At 36.8% G+C, this 23,574-nt stretch overlaps 1 protein-coding gene across 3 annotated transcripts in view; it reads right to left on the reverse strand.

The window, feature by feature from the left end:
• Nucleotides 1–23,574, reverse strand: part of PRTFDC1 (phosphoribosyl transferase domain containing 1) — an 83,639-nt gene that overhangs the window by 46,077 nt on the left and 13,988 nt on the right. The gene's annotated exons all lie outside the window — the stretch shown is intronic.

Below are 23,574 nucleotides of genomic sequence, written 5' to 3' on the forward strand. Positions count from 1 at the left end.
ATAATAAAGTTTCACTGAGTATTGCAACATCCACAGTGAAGTCCCCTGAGGCCTAGAGCTACATCATGCTCTTGTACCCTACCATGCCATACCATACCACATAGAGACCCTCAATTCATTTTGTTGAATTGCATTTGATTGAATATGCTCTGTTTTGTTTTTGTTTTAAGAACTGGTGGACTACCATATTGTATTCTAAGGCGATAGTTTACTGCAAACAATGTTTCTTTACATATTTTGATGTTTTTCATAATCTCAGGCAAAAAGAATTATATTATCAAGTAGGTAAGTGTCTAGTCTCCCTTCTCCCTGAAGGACTTTTGGCATATCCAGAGTTAAGAGGGATTGAGCACTAAAATCTTCCATGTGTTACTGTGCATCTCATTGGACCTAAGACCTATTTACACTCTGTCCCTGGTAACTGAGATTGGATGTGGAAGCAGAAGACAAACATTAGAAAATACCTGTCTTCCAAATGGCCCCTTTAATTCCAACTACCTTGAGAAAAACAGAATATCTCTGGCAGCAGTGTGTAGGCAGGAAAGAGGGCGGCCACTTCAAACAAATTCTCACCCTGGGATGATCAACCCTGAACAAGGCATTCAACCTTTCTGAGCCTCGGTTACCTCATATGTTAAGTGGGGAGAAGAACATCTACCTGACTACCATGAGCAAGACCTGAGATTCAACTGGCACCAGGAAAAAAAAATCAACCTCAAAGATTAGAAAGAGACATTGGAGGACTTTTAATAGATACCTGGGACACAGCTGCCTTTTAGATTATAAAATATCCATTACCCATCATCTCTGGGTTCAAGATTCATGTGTTTGTACTTTAGCTTCTCTGATACAAGGCTGAGTCTATCTGATGAAGTATGACTTATTCCCCCCCCCCCAAATTCATAAGTTCTAGCAGAAACAGATGCTGAGACTTCCATCAAATGTTAGTTAAATGGATGAGTTTTATAATATTGCACATATTTCTTCTTAATATTTATAGCTTTGTAAAGGCCAAAAACAGCCTTCCTTTTAATAGTGAAAGATGAATATGCTACACTTGGAAATAAATTTAGATTTAAAATGTTTTTATTATATATTTTATCCTATATATTGAAAAATATCTGTTTGTTTATATAATACCTCATTTTCTAGTCTAAGTCCATGAAGCCCTTAGTACCTCAATGAAATTAGGTGGGGGTCTAATTTAGCAGTACAAGGGCCTTTCTTAGTGCCCATAGCCAGACCTTACTGTGGACTCATATGCAGATATAGTCCAATGAAACACATAAGCTTGTCCAATATGCTGAGCAATGGTGGAAGCTAGGAATTCATGAAGCAGATGAATAAAAATCATTCCTGACAACTCACATGTATTTTAAGGACCAGGGGAAGAAGGTGGCTTTGATTGAGGAAAGAAGATTGTATTTAAATCCGGGAAACCTAAAGCTTACCTTTCATTTTAGAAGTTGAGTGACCATAAGCAAATCAGCACATAACTCATAGATTTTTTAATTCAATGGGTGTATAATGAAAGTAATTATCCCTATCTTAAAGTTGCTAGAACATTAAGACAATGTACATGAAAACACAGTGTATGATCTCCGTAAAAACCATCATCAATATTTGTTGAACGAGAATCAATTAAAAACCTCCAAATATGTGAAAGAACATTTTTCTCCCTTTAGGAATGGGTACTTATAAATCCATCCAATTTTCATAAAACCTAATATAATATATAAAAATGCAAGTCTACAAAATCATGTAAGCCCACTTTGTCTACAAAAGGATTCTTTACAAATTAAACCACCTTTGGATTCCATTAAATAACAGCTGAACCAGAGGCAATTAAAATTCAGCATAATTTACAAACATAGTTATTATACTTGATTTTTCAGATTTTCAAAAACAAATCTCTTTCTGAACAGGAACTGTGATTTCCATCTTCCATTGAGAAGCTAGATGCCTAGAGAGTTAGAGAATATTTTTCAACATTGCTTAAACACTGTCCATCTATACATTTATCAAATCTTAATTAAAAATGCTGACCTCAAAAAAAAGATACAGTAATATTTATAATTTTTACTTGGAAAAAAATCAATTCTTTTGAAGTATAATTTTCAGATACCAACTTTGGTATATAATTTAATGAACTCTGACAAATACATGCAGTCATATATCTGTCACCAAAATCATAACACCACAAAGAGTTCTTTTGTACCTGTGTTTCCTTCCTCTCCACTTGTCACTTCTGGCAAACAGTGTTGTACGTTCTGCTATGACTTTTCTTTGTTTTTCTTTTTTTTTTTTTAAGTTTCATTTAATCAGAGTCATACAGTATGTAGCCTTTCAAGTCTGGATCTTTTAGTCAGCATAGAGCATTGGAGATTCACCCATACTGCTGCAGGTATCACATTTTGTATGTAGCTCATTCTTTTTTATTGTTGACTGTATATTCATGGACACCCCATGGTTTGTTTATCCCTTCAACAGTTTGTGGACATCTGCAATGCTTCTATTTTGATTTCTTATGAATAAAATTGCTATGAAGATTTGTTCACACACCAGCCTTTCTATTAAAAAAAAAAGTTTTCATTTGGATAAAAATACCTAGGAGTAGGGTTGTGAGTTATATGGTAAGTATAGATTTACTTTATAAGAAACTGTCTAAGAGTTTTTCAAGGTGGTTGAACTGTTGTACATTCCCACCAGCAGTGTATGAGGGTTCCGACTTCTCTACTTCCTCCCCAATGATGGTTACTATTTGACCTCTTTAGTTTTAATTGGATGACTTCTTGGTCATTGGCATCCTAGTGAATGTGAAGTGGTATCTCGTGATTTTATGTTTCCTTGATGACTAATGATTATTGAGAATTTTCCCATGTTCTCATTAGCCATTCATAAAGAATCCCTTTGGGTAAAGTGCCTGTTCAAACCATTTGCCAATGTTTAAAAAATAGATTCTTTGTCTTCTATTTAATGAGTTGTAAGAATGCTGCATATCTAGAAAAGTGACCTTTATCAGATACATGTTTTGCAAATATTTCCTCCCAATTGGTACCTAAGCTTCAAACTTGGACGTCATCCTGGATGCCTGTCATTCTCTTTTACCTCCCCTCCCATCCTCCCGGCTCTATTATAAAATGTCTCCAGAGTCTGCAGCAACCTCTCCTCTGGTCCTCCTGGTTCTGCCCTTGATCTTCTATCCTAGCCTTCACTTACCATCCCCAGTGATCCTTTCAAACCGTAAATCAGACCATGTCCCTCTTCCTCTGGAAAACTTTACTATGTGGAAAATTACAGGTGATTATACAAATAGTGAAAATTCCATTGATAATGTTTTGAAATCAGACTTGACCAGAGTATAAGGCATTCTTTTCATTAAATAAAAGATGAAGGATATCAAATACGGCATCAAAAAGGTCTAATCCCATTTACCCTTGAAATGTCAGCCATTTTATGGAGAAAACACTGACTTTCCTAGGGCTTCCCCCATTTTCAAAGCAGAATCATAGTAAAGGAACTCTATGCTGAACCAGAGATAAGCCAGGAGTTAGCTTCCTCTTGTGGGTTCAAAGTTAGTTTAAGAGGAACGTGTAATACTGTCAGGGAATAACGTTGAGCAATCTTGGGGTTCTTATTGTTCCTCTTAGCTTGATCCTTTATGTGACAGTATGTGTAATTTTAGGTTTATGAGATGATTAATTTTTCAGTTTTCAATTGCAATAAAGTTATCTGTTGAATGTAATCACTGATATGCTTGTTACTGTGATTCCAAACACTTTACCCTATTTTAGATCCAAGTACAATAATTCTTTATGCCCAGATAATTGGTTAAGTAAAATTCTACTATGATCATGTCATCATCAGAGGGGTTAGAATCAAGTCGGGCATAATCTCTCTTATCTGTGTGTTTAGGGGTTGTCAATTCTGCCAGAAAAGACCCTTTCTGGTCAGTCTAAGATTTACGAAGGCTCTATTAGAAGATATTTTATATTCAGTTCATATAGTCAAATGCTAATAAAGATAATGCCATTTAGCACAATGCTTCTTAAGGCAGGTTTTGGAATCTATTTATCTGCAATGAGGAACTAGAACTCACACGAAGAGCAGGAAGCAAAAGGCATCTGTGGATTCAAGATGCACAAACAAATATTTCTTTGGGTGCCATGTGGAGAAATAGAACCATGTATTTTTTTTTTAATCAGGTTAGATTTTTAAATCCAATGACTAATGAAATTTTATGTTGTCTCTGGAGAAATTACTTAACTTCTGGGAAATGTCCATTTTGTCTGAATTTTTTAAAGTTGATAAATTGAATGAGCATGCCCTATAATGTAAAAAACTGAAATCCAAACACCTCACTGCCCTATGAATCTCTTGGCTGAAGTGCTCCAAGATTATAAATTTTCAAATCAGATAGGAAAAAAATAAACTGTAGAATCAGAACTCAAAGTCATGCATTTAAATAAGAAAAGAAAGCCATAATTAAAACAAGTAAACATTGTTCTAGGACACAGAACCCATTTGCTAAATTTCCAAATATTTTATTCAAGAGTAGAAATATTTTATTTCCACTAGAAATATTCCAGTTTGGTTTGAGTCACTGTGAATATAGAAAGTCATAATGCATTTTCAAAACAAATCATTTCTTAGGTATTTATTTTATTTTATTTTATTTTTTATTGATTATTTAAAGCATTACATAGCTCATGATATATCATCTTTCATACATTTGACTCAAATTGTGTTTTGAACTCCCATTTTCACCCCAAATTTCTTAGGTATTTGCTATCTGATTTCTATTTTGTGAATCACTGAGAGTAAAACCAACACCCATGCAGACACAGGCTCTAAAGTGAGAGTATATGAGAGTGGGAATATGAACACAGATCAAAGGTGAGCTTACGGCCTTTCAGTGCCTCACAAACACATACCTCTCGGCCTGCCAACATACTTAGGTAGCAAGGTGTTCACTCCCAACATCCCAGGGGTGTAGTATTATCTTAACCTCACACATGCTTCAATCTGGATTAAAGAGCAAAGTTTAAGAGAAGTCAGTGCAATTTATTTTGGAATATATCAAGAAAATATGACCTTGAGAGCTGCTCTGCTTCTTACAAGGTCCAGGCCATAATAATGCCTTCCAAAGAATTCTATTAAAACTGCAGGTCTAGCCAATCCCTTCTCCAATTGAGTTCATGTCAACAGATGCTTCCTCTTGGCTGCATCAAAGCAAGTAGCCTCTACTTTAGGCCTAAATAAGATATAATAATAATAACAACGATAAATAGCTGTTATTTATTGATCTCGTGTTTGGAAGAGACAATACTAAGGCTCCCTATATGCTACCCAATTTATTGCTCAATAAGAAGTCTTTTCATGAGATAATGCATGATTAGCCTTATTTCACAGATAAGAACACTAAATTAAAAAAGGCTCAGTAACTTGGCATCCAAAATTTATATGATACTGGAATTTGTACCAGATGCATCTTTATTATGAAGACTGTACTTATGGCTTTTGTGTTGCTTTTTTATTATGCTTGCCTTTCCAAGACTTCTGACATTTGATTAGGGAAATGGCTTATCTAGCTCTGTTACCATGCTTCTCAATAAATAAAAGATTCAAAGAGCATGTCAGCTCAGTGTAAATGGTAAGAACACAGCTTCTTATTTTCTTTTTAATAACCCTTTCCACAGTGGGCTTCTATCAGCCTGAAAATAAGGTTAGAATTACATATGCCTGGGCTGGGAACATAGCTCAGTTGGTAGAGTGCTTGCCACACATGCACAAGGCCCTGGGTTCTATTCCCAACACCACAAATACTCACACAAAGAATTGCATATACCTTCTAGGTAAGGGGTTATTTTCACTGTTTCACTCCACTTCCTATGATTAGGTGCACTGAGAACACATCGTGGTTTACTGAGCCCTTACCAATGTCACCAAGTTCCACTTTGCTAAATATGGTGGTCTGTTTTCAGTCTTTTTGTCAGATCTATCAACTGCATCTGTTGGGGGACTGGCTTCTCCTCCACTTGCCTTCCAAGACATGAATCCTTGGCCACTTCCTTCTCAGAGTCCTTTACTTGGTTTCATTACTTTCCTCTCAGTTCCTAAATCTTTGGCTGCTCCTCCCTCAGTACTCAACTACCTTCACACTTGGGATGAACCATTCTTTATCATGACTTTAAACCCCTTCTGTACACTTCTCATTATTAAACTAATAATTTCACCTTCAACCTCTTCCCTGAACTCCAGACTGGTGTATCCAGCTGCCGGTTCACCTTGGATGTCTAAAACCCAACTCCTGGTTTTCTCTTCCAACTCTCCTCTTTCTATACTCATCCCCATTTTAGTTAATGACAATTTAGTTGATACTCTTGCTCAGGTCAAAAGTCTTGGAGTCATGTTAATATCTACCAGTCCAAATTTATCAGTAAATCTGGATAGTGGCTTGTCTTTACCTCTAAGACAGATAACAGAAGCCAGAATTTCTCACCAGTTCTTCTATAACTATGCTGGTTCAAACTGTCTCTTATACCATTGCTGCACTAACCTTCCAAATGTCTCCCTGCTTCTACTTTCGTTGGCTTTGCTCTATTCTCAACACAATGGACAGACTAATTCTTTAAAGCACAAGGCAGATTGTGCTATTCTGCTCAGAACTCTAGTCTTCCCACTTATTCAGAGCAAAAGGCCCCCATTACTTCTCTGGATCATCTATTAATTTCTGACTTATTCTTCTTGGGCTGCCTTTGCTTTTCTTCAACAGTGCCAAGCATATTCCTACCTGAGGACCATTTCACTTGTCATTTCCTCTTCCTGTAACTGACTTTCCCTATCTACCTGGTTTACTCCCTCATTTCCGTCCAGTCTCTTCTTCAAATGGTCCATAATTAGAGACTACTTTCCGTGACCACTTCCAGCCCACCCTATTTCTCTGACCCAGCTTTATTTTTCTCCCTATTATTGTTTTACTATTTGGCATTTTTCATATTTTCCTGTTTTATTTTCAATTTCCTGTCTGCTCAATCTAGAAGAGAAGGTCCAGATTGGCAAGGAATTTGCTTTGCTCAGTCCTGTATTCTTGGCACCTAGAACAGGGCCTGACCAGTGTTAACTACCAGTGAAGGGAATGGATTATGCAGATTCGTACTCAGTAGAACCTCCACTAGCATCCTCTCCTCTTTCTGGACAAGTCTGTCTCTTCTAACTAAGCTTCAGACCTTCCCTGGCAGCTGGCATGCCGCATGCCCCACAGTATATAGTTATGTGTTCCCATTCCCTATGGTTCCTTGGTTGTGGTGCCATTGCGGACCCAGATTCTATCCTCCTTTTCTCTCTGCCATCTCAGTAATTAGCTGAGTCCTTATACTCATCTATTCAATGTTCCACAAAGATTGCTACAATTCCAGGAGTCACTTAAACACAAAAAGAGAGAAATTTCCTCCCATCGTTTATTTTTCATTCCTTCTGGGAAGATTCTCACCAGGTTTTCCTTTACTCTGTCAAATGCTCATTTGTTCAGGAAATCAAGGTGATGGCATTAGTAGCTTCTGCAGTGGAGGCTGAGAAATGTGGGGAGTAGCAGTGGTTACTGGATAGGAAGCAAGAGCATTTGTGCTGCTGTTGCTGTGAGAGAGAGAGACAGAGAGAGAGAGAGAGAGAGAGAGAGAGAGAGAGAGAAGAGAGAGGAGAGAGAGAGAGAGAAAATGTGTGTGTGTGTGTGTGTGTGTGTGTGTGTGTGTGTGTATATATATATATATATATATATTTTTTTTTTTTTTTTTTTTTGGCACCGGGGATTGAACATAGGGGTGCTTAACCACTGAGCCATATCCAACCCTTTTTTATATTTTATTTAGAGACAAAGTCTCACTGAGTTGCTTAGGGCCTTGCTAAGTTGTTGAAGCTGGCTTTGAACTCATAATCCTCCTGCCTCAGCCTCCCTAGCTGCTGGGATTACAGGCATGTGCCACTGCACAGAGCCACAATGCATACATTTTTGACTTCCAAGAATTTTTTTTAATCCTTTTATTCATCTTTTCTTATTCTGTTATAGTCTATTCTTGCTTCAAGAATATCAATATCTTATTCTGTCTCCATGGGAATATTAAATATAATATTTGGAAGTTTTCTTCTGTTCCCTGATTTATCTCTAACTTCTTGGGCTTCCTTTCACAAGCTCATTTTCTTCCTGATTTTGCTTTGTTTGATTGTTCTTTCATATTAGAGACTCTTCTCCTTGTTTGTCTTTTCATATTTAAATACAAAACACCAGAACAACCTCCTGGAAAATTTCATATGTCTACCAGGGGCAGAGATTGGTGACAAATGGATTTACCCAAGTGCAATATATGCAGGTTTTTTTCCTTTAGATTTGTTTAGTTTCTTCAAAGAACACTCACTGTCAAACCTCAGTGCCTCCCAATGGGGGCTGAGGTTGTGATATGCATGCTGCTAAGGAAGGGAGCTGATAGTTCCAGAAGCTAATAAAGGGGTTGTAGCTGAATCTCCCCAGGCCTCTGCTTTACTTGGTGTGTACACTTTTGGAAATCTTTTGATTTATTTTTTTTCTAAAAAATTAGTCTTCAGCTTCCTGCAACAGTTGGGGACAGGTTGAATGGGAGAGAACAGTTACCAATGGAAGTGGGATTAGGGACCGGGAATCCACACAGTCTACCATGACATCAGCTCACTCTCTGCTGTGCCTGAGTCTGCAGGGTGCTAAGTCTCTCAAGGCCTTGCTTGCCTTGCTCTTCTTTGGTGTCATTCTCTGGAGGCCTCTGGGTCCGTGCCATTAGGCCCATTGTTTCTGGCCCTGTTGTCTCCCCTCTTGTTGAGTTTATCATTTAAGGTTACATATATATTCCTGTCATTTTAAGTGAGAATGCAAATCAAATGTATGTGGGCAATCTGCCATTTTTATACAGACATTCCAGGACTTTAAAAAGGACATAAACTCAAACCTGTCAGGGAACCTACAGATCTTGAAAGTCAACCTCAACGTTTTATAAAAGAAAGGAAAGCCCAGAAAAATGAGTTCCTTGCCACAGTGAACCATGGTCATGGGGTCTTTCTCTGAGTGGCAGGAGAGGCTGCTATTTTTGTATCCTCAAGCCAGGCTGCCCAATTTTGCAAGTCAGTCTCATTCTCAATGCATGCTGTGATCTTGGGATGGTTTCTTAAACTTTCTGTGACTTGCTTTCCTCCCATGTAAAAGAGGAATAATAACAACTTTCAAACTCATTAATTTACAGTGTGCACTAATGAATTAATATTTATAAAACACTTAAAATAGTACTTTCATAGAGTTAACCCATATTCTTGTTATTAGTTTGTATATGTAACTAAACTTTAACAAACCTATAAATAGTACTATTGTACTAGAAAGAGCTTCATTTAAAACATATAGGAGGAGCTGGGGTTGTGGTTCAGTGGTAGAGTGGCTAGATCCTCAGAACCACATAATGTAAAATAAAGATATTGTGTCCACCTAAAACCAAAATATAAATTTTTATTAAAAAAAGACATATAGGAGATAATTTATTCTAGTCGGTTTGTTCTGCTTGTAGAACAGTCAAACAATATAGTTGGTTTGCAAAGAAAAATGACTATCCTTGGAAAAAATCTACATTCATTCATCCATTTGATATATGTTAAAATATTTTCAATAAAAGAAATAAACATTGAGTTACATAATAGTTTCCACAATAAATGTATTCTTTAAACTTATAAAATTATGGACACCTTCAAGAGTGCCACCTAAAAGCATCTAAAATGTTAAATATAGTTTTGCAGGTCCAAATTGATCTGCACTAAAAGTGAGTGGGTTTTTATTTAAATATAGGAATAAAACTAGGATATTTTTCTTTCACAGTTAAGTCTTGCCTTGCCTACAACACAACAGGTATAAGTGATTTAAAGAAATAAATAAAAGCATGTAGAAAAAAAAAAAGGCAATAAAGACTACAAGTGATTTCCCTGTATGATATGGGTTCTGAAATTGATGGAATAAGTGATTGTTAAGAAGCGATTTTCACCCTAAGAAATTATCTTTGAGGAAGAACAACGTTACACATTTTCTTTTTTTACAGGTCTTAGCTTTGTGTGCCTGCGCATGTGCATTATAGTGCTAGGATCAAACCCAGGTCCTTACTGGTTGGTGCAGCTTAGAGTCTGCCTTCCAGCTGCTTGTCCTGATTAAAAGAGGCTCTCCATACACAGCTTTGTAAGGCACCAAAGCCCATTCCAGTCCTTCAGCAAGGACTCAGGAGAGCTGCAGAGAGGAAGGAGTAATTCCGGGCTTCTGTATGTCATGTGCCGACCAACACTTCCCACAACTGTGTTAGATGAGCATTTTTAGCAAAAGCATCGCTGACTCATCAACAGCTGCAGGTCTACCAGACTCTTCCTGAAGCAGCCCAGCCTGTCAATGCTATCTGTGGCCTGAGCTGCAGGGCCCTTGACTTATTGTTGGTCCCTTTCCCTCACTGACTAGTCATCCTGTTTTTAGGGCATTAGTCTCTAATTTGTCAGTGTCTGTTTGAGTTCCATGTCTGTTGTCAAGGAAAAAAAAAACACTAGGCAGAAAAATAACAACAACAACAACAAAAAAAAAATAGTTTCAAAACTAGCCTCCATATGAATATCAAATCAATAAGGAGAAAATTAAATAATCCTTATCCTTGAATGTCATGGATCCCAAGCACTTTATTATGTGTTCGAGTTACCTAAGTCATTAATAATAATAGAGTTCAAGTTCAAAGCCAGTCTCGGCAACTTAGTGAGACCTTAGCTAAGCAACTCTGCAAGACCCTGCCTCAAAATAAAATAAAATAAAATAAAAAATAAATAAAAAGGGTTGGGGAATGTGGCTCGAGTGATAAAGCACCCCTAACTTCAATCTCCAGTACCAAAATAAATAAATAAACAACAACAATAAAAACTTTTACTTGATAGAATTGGAAATCTCATGTAAACTTGCCTAAAGCAATGCTAGGTGACCTTTCTGTCATCCACGCTAGATATTTACTTCATGCCAAGTTTCTTCATCCCTGCATGCAGAAAGTCAGTAGTAAATATATCTCAAGAACCAAAAGTCAAAGAGGAAATAGGTAATGTCATGAATGTGGCAGATGTTTCAGTGTCTGTCTAGACGTGACACAGAAACTACACTTTGGTTTTTATACTTTTTAAGGCTTAATGTGGATGTGTTCAAACTACTCAGACCTATCCTTGAGTTATTATTTAGTAAAAAACTCTTCCTCTGATGACTTCAAAACGGTTTCGAGGATGTAAAAATATTTTAGATACTAAGGTGAAAAAATATGTAGCCTTGAAGGAATACCCCCATTCACAAACAAGCATTGGAGTGACGTTATAGGACCCAAGACTGAAGAATGACCAAAGAGCAAAGAGCATTTTCTGTCATAGTTCAGCTATTCAAACACTTGCCAACGATATAGCTTAAAGGTGGGGGGTAGGGCAGAAACTGTTAATTTTTTTTTGGAGAAAAAAGAGACTTAATTTTTATTAATTCCAAGTTGCACATTCTTTTTCACATTTTAATATCTCAAAAATCAGGATGTATCTTAACAATTCGTGTCATGTTATGGCTTCACTTGATAGCATCTTTTCTTTCTTAGTGATACAAAATGTAACAGTGTACTTTACAGTCTTAGATTCAATGAAATATGATAATTTTAGGAATTTCTTTTGTCTTTCATTCTTCCCTTTTCTATTCTTTTATCTTCTACTTTCCTAGTCTTCCTTTACTTTCGCTCTTTTCTCATGTGTGTACACAACTGCTTTGGACCAATTCAGCACCCCTGAATTGGGGAATTCTTTTCTAGATAAGTGGAATCTCAGGAGAATTACAATCTTGTTTTCTCATTCTGAGCCCAAGATGAGACTCTGCTAAGTACAGATTGCCTATCCCCAAAAGAAAAGGACACATCTTTTCAACTCAAGGCACCCTTCCTACATGGAAAGGCCTGGTGTACAGTGAAATGAGAATTACTAACATGAAATACCCTGGCTTTGGTTCATTGATCCTGTTCCCATTCTCATTAACATGGATGGTCAGGACTGACTTAAATCCTTTGTTTTTAACTATGTGATAGAGAAAAAAATGAATTCTCACATTTTTCTTCCCTGATGGGAGTAGGTTTATAGCCAACCCTTAGCTCTAATATGCCTGTTTAATACAGATGCCAGCTTCCCCAGGAGCTCAGGTCCCTGTGTGGCAAATCTCTAGTCCTACAGTGGTTGTGCTTTGAGTTGGATTTTAGCTTCAAAAAAACTTTCTCTGGATGTTGCCCCCACACCAGAATTACTAATTCATACAAAGCAGTGCTCATTCAAACAACCAGGGGATGGATCTAGGGCAACTCCAGCCTACTTTAAATAGAATTCCTCCTCCTCTTAAAATCCTGAAGTTTGAAGAAGATTTTACTTTACTTGCCAGTTAGCTAGACAAATTGGAGGAAAACAAAAAAATCAGAGTGTTGCACCCTGACTATCCTTACATTGGGTAGTATATCAATTAATGAACCTTAAATCAGGGCAACATTTAAGAGGGGGAAAAAAAGCTTTGCCAATAATACACCCACACACAAAAAAAGCCGGCTGAAAAGTCACTTGCTGGCATCTAACAATAGTCCAGCGTCTCTCAAATTCTGTTTCTCCACTCTAAATCCCTTAGAATAGATATTTTTAAAAGGCCTCCCACCCCTACCCTGTTTGGGCTTTCTCAAAATACACTCAATCGGGGAGCTCAAGGGGCAGCTAAATTATGCCAGTTTCTCTTTGATTCAATTCTCTACATGCTCACGAGTTGGTAGGGAGCTTGGAGCTTAAGGCTCCTTTGCAATCCTGCTGGAAGTGGCTTTCCAAAGTGCAGCAAGCTTCAAGTGAATTCAGAGAGAGCAAGCTGGTGTTGTGAATATGTTCAGGACACAGGGTGGAAAAGATGGAAAGAAAATCATGGATTTCCTATGATCTGCAGGAAAACCTTGTGTCAATATTTATTATTCCTTTTCTTAGAAGGGACTTCTTCATAGCTTATTAACATGTAATGTACAACATTTTTGGGAAAAAGTAAGCAGTTGATCATCTATTTACAGACTGCCATTCTTCTAGCAATTTTAGGTAAATGTCAAAACAAAGCTCAGGAGAACATGACGCTGATTCACCAGGTGAAATTTCTCTCCTTTTCTTTTCTTTTTTTTTAATATTTACTTTTTAGTTTTAGGTAGACACAATATCTTTATTTTATTTGTACATGGTGCTAAGAATCGAACCCAGTGCCTCACGCATGCTAGGCAGGCGCACTACCACTTGAGCCACATCCCCAGCCCATCTCCTTTTCATCTAATTCATCTCAATCCATCTCTAAGGAGACAGTATGTTTTCATGGTCACAATCTTGAGTGCTGGAGTCAAACTTGGGTTTGATTATTAGATCCACCACTGGCTAACTGACCTTGTGCATGTTATTTAACACATCAGGAATCAGTTTCCTTATCTGAAAAATGAGTGTAATAAGGTTACCTAATTGCTTCTCATTTTGGGTTTACTATTAATCAACCGAGTTTTGAGTTTTCTTTATTCCTTTTTTTTTTTTAACTATTCCTTTTCATCTTCTCTACTGGCTTAGAAATCATAAATAGCATTCCTATTCTTTTAGATGTTGTCCTTGAATTTTTAATAGGCATACTTAATGAAGTTTATAAGTCATCGACATCTTTATGCTCAAATAATAGAGAGGATATGAGATGATTTTACTCTGATCATTGTGTCCCATTTATAACCGAGTATAGAACTGATATTATAATTCCAGCTTATGTGCTTTAGCACCAAAATTTGTCATAATCAATATTGTTACTTCATTATTACTTTAGCCAATCAAAACCTTTTTTTGATTTACCTACATGCTTGTCCATCTCCTTATCACATTCTTTTGGATTTGATTTCCTTCTTAATAAAATACATTCTTTGGAGAGTGCTTTCAGCCACTGAAGTTTTGGAGGAACTCTTTGTAGACTATGATCACTATTTTTATCAGGCTGAGAATAAAAATCTAGGTGAACAGTCATTTTCTCTTGCGATGTTGACAATACTGCTCCGTGTCTTCTGATTTCTATTGTTGTCTTTGAGAAATCTGTGGATAGTGGGAATTCCTTGAGAGCAGGGTTTCTTTTCTCTCCAGGTGTCTGTACAATCTTCTTTTTGACTCTGGTGTTGTTTTCAGTTTCACTATGACACATCTAGGCAGGGTCTCACTGAGTCTCCTGACACTGAATACTCATGTCTTTCATTGACTCTAGGGTAGGATTAGACCTTATCTTTTTAAAAATCATTTCCCCCCATTCTCTGTAGCCTTTCCTGATGGAATTCCTAAGTGACAGATTTTGGGTTTTTCCAGTCTATCTTTCATGTATCTTCCCTTTCTTATATTTTGTCTCTTTCTATGCTAGCTTAGGATCTTTTTTTTTTTCTAGATCTGTGTTCCAGTTCAAAATTTATACCTACAACAACATTGAATCCACTGTTTATCCTATCTTATCCATTAAATTATTATCTTTTCTTCCCTGGTGAACATTCTATTATTTCATTTCTAAAAGTTCTCATTTTTTTCATATTGTATTATCTTTTATCTAATATTCCTTTAGTATTTAGTCATGATATGCACTATTATTTTCTATTCTCTTTCACATCATTTATTTACCTATCTCTACAATTTCTTTTTGCCAGGAGATTTTGCCTATGGTGGATTGTTTCTAAGCATCACTTGTAATTTTGGTTTATAAACTCAGGGTAAGTGAGGAGTTATCTATAGGAATCCTGCCCAGATGGAGATGTTGTCTGCAGAGAGGTTTTAGACCTGCTTCTACCAGGGTCTCTGGGTACATCAAAGCCCAACACCAATTTCAATATTAAAGTCTCAATATTAAAGTTGCAGAATCTCAGATGATACAGGTAGTGGGTAAATTTAAAAACTTCAAGCTCACATGTGGTACAGACTTATGTTTAAAAGTTGCCCAGGAGCTGGGCATGGTGGCAAATGCCTGTAATCTCAGCAGCTCAGGAGGCTGAGGCAGGAGGATTGTAAATTCAAAGCCAGCCTCAGCAATTTAGTGAGGCCCTAAGCAACTTACGAGACCCTGTCTCAGAATAAAATCTAAAAAGGACTGGGGATGCAGCTCAGGGGCTAAGCACCCTTGGGTTCAATCCCTGGCACACCCCACCCCCAAACTACCCAGGAAATATTTTACTTTCCCACCCCAGCCCAGGTCAAGATAGACAAGCTTGGGCTGGGGTTGTGGCTCAGCAGTAGAATGCTCGCCTAGCAACACGTGTAGGCGCTGGGTTCTATCCTCAGCACCACATAAAAATAAATAAATAAAATAAAAGTATTGTATCTAACTACAAATAAAAAAATTATTTAAAAAAAGATAGGCTAGGTTCTTAGGGTCTCCCATTATGGAAGGGTGGATTTTTCACTAAGGGGGTGGTCACTGTGGAAACTGACTTTGTGTGAGAGTATCTTTCAGCTTCCAATTTTACCCGAGTCCAAAGATTTATCATCTGTCTCTGCATGAGTGTTAAACCAGGTTACTGACATGCTTCCTCTCTGCCCCTGCTTCTGCGAGTACACACTACCTTCTGATGCACATGCTCTTCTTTTCTGCCCCTTGAATATCCCTTCTCTTCTGGTGAGCTTGAGTAGGTATTTAAAAGGCTTTACAAATTATATTTTGCCTAATATTTTTATGTGTTTGTAGTGAATTTTAAGGTTATCCATAGCATTCCATAAAATCGCCAACCAAATTCTCTCTGTTTCTGCTAAGGCATGTGCACATATGTGTTTGAGAAAAAGAAAATATTTTTTAAATGTGTGGTACAGTGGTAGAACATAAATAGGTGCTCATGAGATCTAGTGTACCTTTAGAACAGCTGAAAAAATGAAGTCTCATGGGTGAGTAAACACTTCTGAGAGATAATAGATACTCTAAAAAATTAACACTGAATACCTTTACACATGTTGTTGATAAAACAAACTACTAAGTATAGCCACTTGCATGCATGTGGGATGTCATTCATATAATGTAACAATTCTCTCATGCAACCTCTGGGTTTTCTCAAGGAAGGTTACTATTTCTTAAAAGCAAATTATTACAAAATGATAATATTAATTATATGTATGTAATTCCTATTTCTCCTACATATAGTTTAGGAGAAAAATATAACCAACTCCTTTATCAATGTTAGCACATATATTAATATCTCGTGGAACAGCAAAGTTTTGTGGAAAACCCTAAAAAATTAATGTCAGAAATGTTTATGTGCTACCAAGGTACAGGCTTGAGAGACTGATGGGTCTGGGCTCCGACACAATTTCTAACATTCATTGGCTGTATGTCATGAGGTTAACCTCTCTGAGCTTCTGTTTGCCTGTGGGTAAAAGAAAAAAATGACACCTTGCAGGATTTCAGTCAGGATTAAATGAGATAATGAATTCTTCTAGCAAGTGCTGATAGAACATTTCACAGAGAGAGAGAAGGAAGGATAGAAAGAAAAAGAAAAGGGAGGGAAGGAGGAAGGTGAACTTGAAATGTTAAGGAATTTAGGTTGCCAATACCCCTCATTTCACGGAAGAACAGGAATATATCAGTCACACCCTCCCATAAATTAATCGAATGCTAATTTCTCTTTTCCTTCCTTCCTTCCTTTCTTTTTTTAGGATGGGCTTAAAAAACAAACTTTATTGCAATTACCAAAACAAATATGTTAACTTTGAAACATTTAACAGATTTCAATTTAACTCATCTAGTCACATAACTCAAAACAGAAAGCAAAAAGTTTTGCGTGCTTAACCATTTTTAATAATGAAACTTTAAAAGAGGAAACAGATCCCCCACACAGTTTGGGAGATATTTAGGCAAGCAAATATTCATTAAGCAAAAAGACAGCATTAAAAACTAAAAATCCTTGAAGGGAAGGGAGAGGGGAGGGAATTGGAAAGACAGAATGAATTGGACATAACTTTCCTATGTTCATATATGAATACAACCAGTGAAACTTCACATCATGTACAACCACAAGAATGGGATCCTAATTAGAATAAGTTATACTCCATGTATATATAATATTTCAAAAATACACGCTACTGTCATGTATATCTAAAAAGAACAAAAAGACAAAAAATGTTTTTTAATAAAAAAACACAAATCCTCAAATTTAGAGAGATGTCTATTGAAGTCTTTGATACACATTTATTTATACATAAAAAATAAAGATTTTAATATAAAGGAAATCAAGTCTGGGTGCTTACCCTTTGTTCTAGCACAATCTCCTGCCTTGCCTTCATTTTTGGCCACATACCTCTCCCACCACAGTACCACCGGTACTTTGCTGGTGTTAGTTCAACATGATTGGCTTACCCCAAGCAAGCCTCCAACTCTCACTCACATATCCTGTCTGTGGGTCATTATTCCCTTAAAGGTTAGCACAGCCTTATACTTGGTGTTATATTTATAATTGAGCTTGGGAATTCCAGGTATCCAAAGGTAAGTATATTTGCACAATTCTGTTTTACTGCACAGGTCACAATATATAGCAGGTGATTATATAATCAACAATAAGATGGATTTTATGATTTAGATAAAAACATCAACTTTGTTTGCAACTACTGATGAACAAGACAAAAATCTGCCATCATACAAAGGCTGTGTTTGCTCTTTGGTACAGTCCTGAGGACTCATACCACTTGAAGTATGTTAAATACAGAATTCATAACACATTTCTGGTGGCATCAGACATGAAACATAGGACACAAGACCTTAAGTGTCCTAAGCTCCTGAGTTGTCTGTGCCACGTATGTAACAGAAAGACCACGTTTTTAGACAGTTATTCAATCATATTTGCCTTTAATAAATTATCAGCATCCAGTTTCTAAGTAATCCTTTCTAGATTGGTACCATTCATTCAAATTCATTTCATGTGTCATGGAAAGTTTAATACAACAACAAAGACAAATCAAATAACCCAGAGCCCTCAGATGTTTGCAGGCAGCTGTCTCTCAGGATAGTCCCTTAGTAAACTGTGGAGGGCATTAGGCAACTGAGACCGCTCTGGGAAAAGGACTTCCAAAGTGACTTATACATGCTGGTGGCAGGGACGAGGAGAAGCATATTTGAGTAAAATAAACTTTCATCTTTCTATCCTTATTAAAAAAAATGAGGGCTGGAGATGTGGCTCTGTGGTAGAGTGTTTTCCTGGCATGTGTGAGGACCTGGGTTCAATCCCCAGCACCACAATGAATTAAAAAAAAAAGTACATATACAGATAAAACAATCAACATTATTTTTTTAAAAAAATAAATAAATAGAATCATCAAGCAACAGAGTAAGAAGGAACCAAACTACACCATGATTTGACCAGTACTTAAAAGAGTGCATAGAGTCCTGACCTTTCCCAGAACTTCTAAAGTAATCAGCAAGATACTTGAGTGACCACTGTACCTTCCCAGATGTTTTTGAGATGTCTCTGCCTATGAATAGGCTTGGAGGTATGCAGATGCACTCAATGCCCTCAGAGGAAAGTGAACTAGTCCTGATACCTTACTTGATAGTACATAGTAGTTTAGTGTTTTTATTGGTCTCTGCCCTTGGGTATGTTAAAAGTGCTCGAGGCATGGTCAGCTGAAGCCTAACCTGACACAACAGTTGATTCATCTCTGGATGGGGACAGCTTACACGTCATGGGTGGAGAGCTGTTCATGTCATAGTCCAGACGATGAATATGAGCTTCCCATTCATTTCTGAACATATTTAATTAGGGGGAAGGCTCATCTGAGTGAGCAGCCAGGCAGTGTTTTACATAAGATAATCATTCAGAATATGATCTGAGTCACTCTGGTGACACACAAGAGGAGAAATATTTGATAAGAAGGGAAGAGATGTCACAATCATCCTTGGGTCCTAAAAGACTAAAGGTGTGGGACAAAGGCTAAGGTCTACAGTGAGTGAGATTGGATGAAGGCAGCAAAGATTTGATGACAACTATTGCCATCCTCTTCCCCCCAGAACCCTGAGTAGGAACCCTGACATCCCTAGCCCCAGGAAAAAAAAATGGTGATTTGAAAATATCTGTCTAGACATAGCAATGATGATCACAATATCCCTGGAGTTTTAGAAATACAAAAGTTTGTTCTGAACTAGTATCACATACACCTGAGTTAACAGGGTACATAAGCATTAGAATGTGTGCCTGTAGGTGAAGGTAAAATAAAGAGAGGTTGTTTAAAGAAGCAGACAATGAAAAGGCATGAAAAAATTAGAAAAAGCAGTATAGTTTAATTTGACATGGAGTATGTGCTACTAGTTTCAGCAGGATCAACTATATTCAAGGCCACAGAATAAGCCTTAACAAATTCAAAAGGATTGAAATCTAATAAAGTATAGTGCAAATTTATGTGACAGAATTAAGCTAGAAAAATAGAGAAATTCTGGAAAATCATGTTTGAAAATTAAACAACATGAAATAACCAATGAGTGAAAGAGAAAATCACAAAAGGAAATAGAAAATATTTGAGTGGAATGAAAAAAATAATGTGTCAAAATAAGTGGGAGGTAGATAAAATGGACTTCAGGAAAATCTACAGCATTACATATTTATGTTAGAAAATAAGAAAGGTCTCAAATCTCTGAACTAAGCTAACATCTAGGAGCATAAAGGCAAATTAATCCCAAAGCAAACAGAAGGAGGGAAATAATAGGATAAAAGCTAACGTGGTTAAAAAAAAAAACATAAATTGAATGAACTGGAAAAAAAAAAGTAAGGTAAAAGCCATAAGTTGATAAAAATTGTCAAACCTCTAGGCATATTAGTGAAGAAAAAGCAAAAGACAGAAGGTATGATTTAATAATATCAGGAATGAAAGATATCACTACAGACCCTAAAGACATCAAAAGGTAATTAGAAATATTATAAGCAACTCCATGCCCTTAAATGTGAAAACTTAGATAAAATGGACAAATACCTTGGAAGAAACAAACTATTAAAGTTCACTGGAGAAGAAAAATAAATTGAATACTCCTATATCAATTTTAAAAAATTGAATTCCTAGTTTAAAAAACATCTGACAAAGAAAACTCCACATCAAATGGTTTTATTGGTACAAAAAAAAATCTCACTGAGTGGAAAATATATTCAAAACACATATCTAATACAGGATTCACAAAGTACATAAAGAACTTTCAAACCTTGATAATGAAAAACAACTCATTTTTTAAAATGGACAAGATATTTGGACAAACATTTCATAAAAAGCTATATGAATAGAAAATAATCTCATGAAAATATATTCATCATTATTCATTCATCATTATTCATTTTAATGTAAATTAAAACCATATGAGATGCTAGCACCTATTCAAATAAGTAAAATAAAAGAAAATAAAGAAAAAGTAATAATACTAAATGCTGTCATAATGTGGAGCAATTGGAACTTACATGTTGCTGGAGGGAATGCAAAAGTATTCACTCACTTTGGAAAAATGTTTGGAAATTTCATATGACTTACCTGTTTTGCCACTCAATATTTATTCAAGGAAAAAGAAGACATAAGTGTACACAAAAAACCTTCAAGTGAACACTTACAACAGCTTTGTTCATAATCACCCCATGTATCCTTCTGGTAAATGAATGGATTAAAAAACCCCACTATATCCATGCAATGGAAACTTACTTAACAATAAAAACAAATGAACTGCTGATACACGCAATGTGGATGAATCTCAAAAGCATTATATTAAGATTAACAGAATTACTAAGACTACAAGGTATGATGCACATGACATTATAGAAAGAAAACTCTAGGACAGAAAACACTTCAGTGGTTGCCAGGGTCTGGGAGTTATGGGAGAGGCTGGCTACAAAGGCCAGGGCATTTCTTGTGGTAAGGAACAGTCCCACACCTTGGTTATCAAGATTAACATGACTGCATTTTCTTGAAACTCACAGAACTGTAAACTAAAAGGTATGAATGTCACTATATGTAAATCACACCTCAATAAACTTGATTTTTCATTTAAAAAATATTTTACCGGGTTTTTAAAGAGCTGTTTATCAGCACTAATCTCCAGGATATATAAAGAACTCAAAAAACTTAACACCAAAAAAATAAATAACCCACTCAGTAAATAGGCTAAGGAACTGATCAGACACTTCACAGAAAAGAAATACAATAGATCAACAAACATATGAAAAAATGATTATCATCTATAGCAATTAGAGAAATGCAAGCCAAAACTACTCTAAGATTTCATCTTACTCCTGTCAGAATGGCAATCATCAAGAAAACAGGCAACAATAAATGTTGGCGGAATGTGGGGAAAAAGGTATACACATACATTGCCTGTGGAACTGCAAATTGGTGCAACCACTCTGGAAAGCAGTATGGAGATTCCTCAGAAAATTTGGAATGGAACCACCATTTGACTTCGATATTCCACTCCTCAGTTTATACCCATAGGACTTAAAATCAACATACTACAATGCCACAGCCACATCAATGTTTATAGTAGCTCAATTCACAATAGCTAAACTTTGGAAGCAACTGAGATGCCCTTCAACAGATGAATGGTTAAAGAAAATGTGGTAATATACATAATGGAATATTACCCAGCCTTAAAGAAGAATGAAATTATGGCATTTGCAAGTAAATGGATGAAACTAGAGAATATCATGCTAAATAAAATATGCCAATCCCAAAAAAACAAAAGCCAATGTTTTCTCTGATGAGTAGATGCTGATCCATAGTGGGGAAGGGGGAGGGAAGAATGAAGGAACTTTGGTTTGTGCAGAGGGGAGTGAGGGGAGGGGTGGGGCTGTGGGGATGGGAAGGACAGTAGAAAGAGACAGATATTATTACCCTGTATACATGTATGGTTATACTACAGGAGTGACTCTGCACCATGTAAAGCCAGAGGAATAAGAAGTTGTGCTCCACTTGTGTACAATATGTCAAAATGCATTCTACTGTAAAACAAATCAATAAATTTTAAAAGAGCTGTTTATCAGGAACATGTGCAATGAGGATCAGGCAAATGAATGAGATAAAAAAAAATCTCATAAGAAGGGAGCACACCTACTTAATCCAAGATGTAGGGAAACTAAAGAGAGAAAAACTTTTCAAGGCAGGATGGAACCAATATTTGCAACAAATGAGCTTCACCCTGGCCTGAGAGGTCATCAGGAAGTAGAGTGTATATCCTGAAAAATGAGGAGAATTTGCAGCTGTTTTAGACCTGAGGCAACTGAGTCATAAGAAGAGTGGCGTAAGCTAAAGATGGTCTTTAGCACTGCTGAGCCTAGGTGTGCATATTCTGAATAATCCTTGCTACCTAAGTGTAAGTCAAACTTATAAGTATGGCAGGAAATCACTCCCAAGATTAGATGACTAGTCAATTAACTTTGAATTTCTCAGAAAGTAGATTATGGGGTTGGGGCTGTAGATCATTGGTAGAATGCGTGCCTAGTATGGGTGAGGCACTGGGTTAGATCCTCAGCACCACATAAAAATAAATAAATAAGATAAAGTTATAAAAAAATGTTAAAGAAAATTTGGATTACGCTAGGTGAACATGACCTAATCGGGCAAGCTTTAAAAAAAAAAGGCTGGGCCCTTCCTGAATGGAGATTTTCCCCATCCAGCTTGAAGAAGCGAAAGTTACCTTAACTGTGTTGTGAACTGCCTTTGGAGGAATCCATGAAGCAAAGACCTGATGGCAGCTTCTAGAAGCACTGAGTGGTGCTAAATTCTAAATGGGCACTAAATTCTAACAACAGTGATCTTGGAAAAATGACCACAACCCTCAGATGATCAAAACCTGAGCTAACACTCTGACTCCCACCCAGTAAGACTGGGCAGAGAACCCAGACCTCTGACCCAGAGAAACTGCAAGACAATAAACTTGTGTGGGTTAAGTTCATGGTGATTTTGTTATATAAATAGAAAGCCAACTCAGAAAGTCATTAATAAATTAAAATGTTGTTAGTCAATGAGAATATTTTCATGATTTTGACCCCAAGAGACCTTCAATCAGTAGTAAGTTAGTTTGAATGATTTACTATGCATTGAATCAAAAAGCATCACAAAAGTTAACATCATAAAGAGAAGACTAAGGAGACCATGTCTTGGAGAATAATTCATGTAAGTTCTGTCTAGTGGTGGCACCAGAAAGCCCATCATAAATCGGCGGAGCAGTCTTCCACTCGAGGTTCCTTGGCTTGGTCTCTTCACACTTGATAATGTGCTGTCCCTACAGGCTTCCCTTCTATAAAGGTCACCACTTCATGACTGCAGAAACTCAAGTACTATGTCTCTCTCTAGGCTGGACACCCTCCCATAGGTCTCCAGGACCAAGAGCACATCCAGGGTAGAAGGACATCAGCATTCACTAGACTTTCTTAACACTAGCCATACACATTTCTGAGGCCAGGCACCAGGAAATAACTACTTGAGCTTCATCACCATAAAAAAAATGCATGAATCATTCCTCAA

This window comes from Spermophilus citellus (assembly GCF_964194105.1).
Source record: "Spermophilus citellus genome assembly, chromosome: 6".
NCBI classification, from domain to species: Eukaryota; Metazoa; Chordata; class Mammalia; order Rodentia; family Sciuridae; genus Spermophilus; species Spermophilus citellus.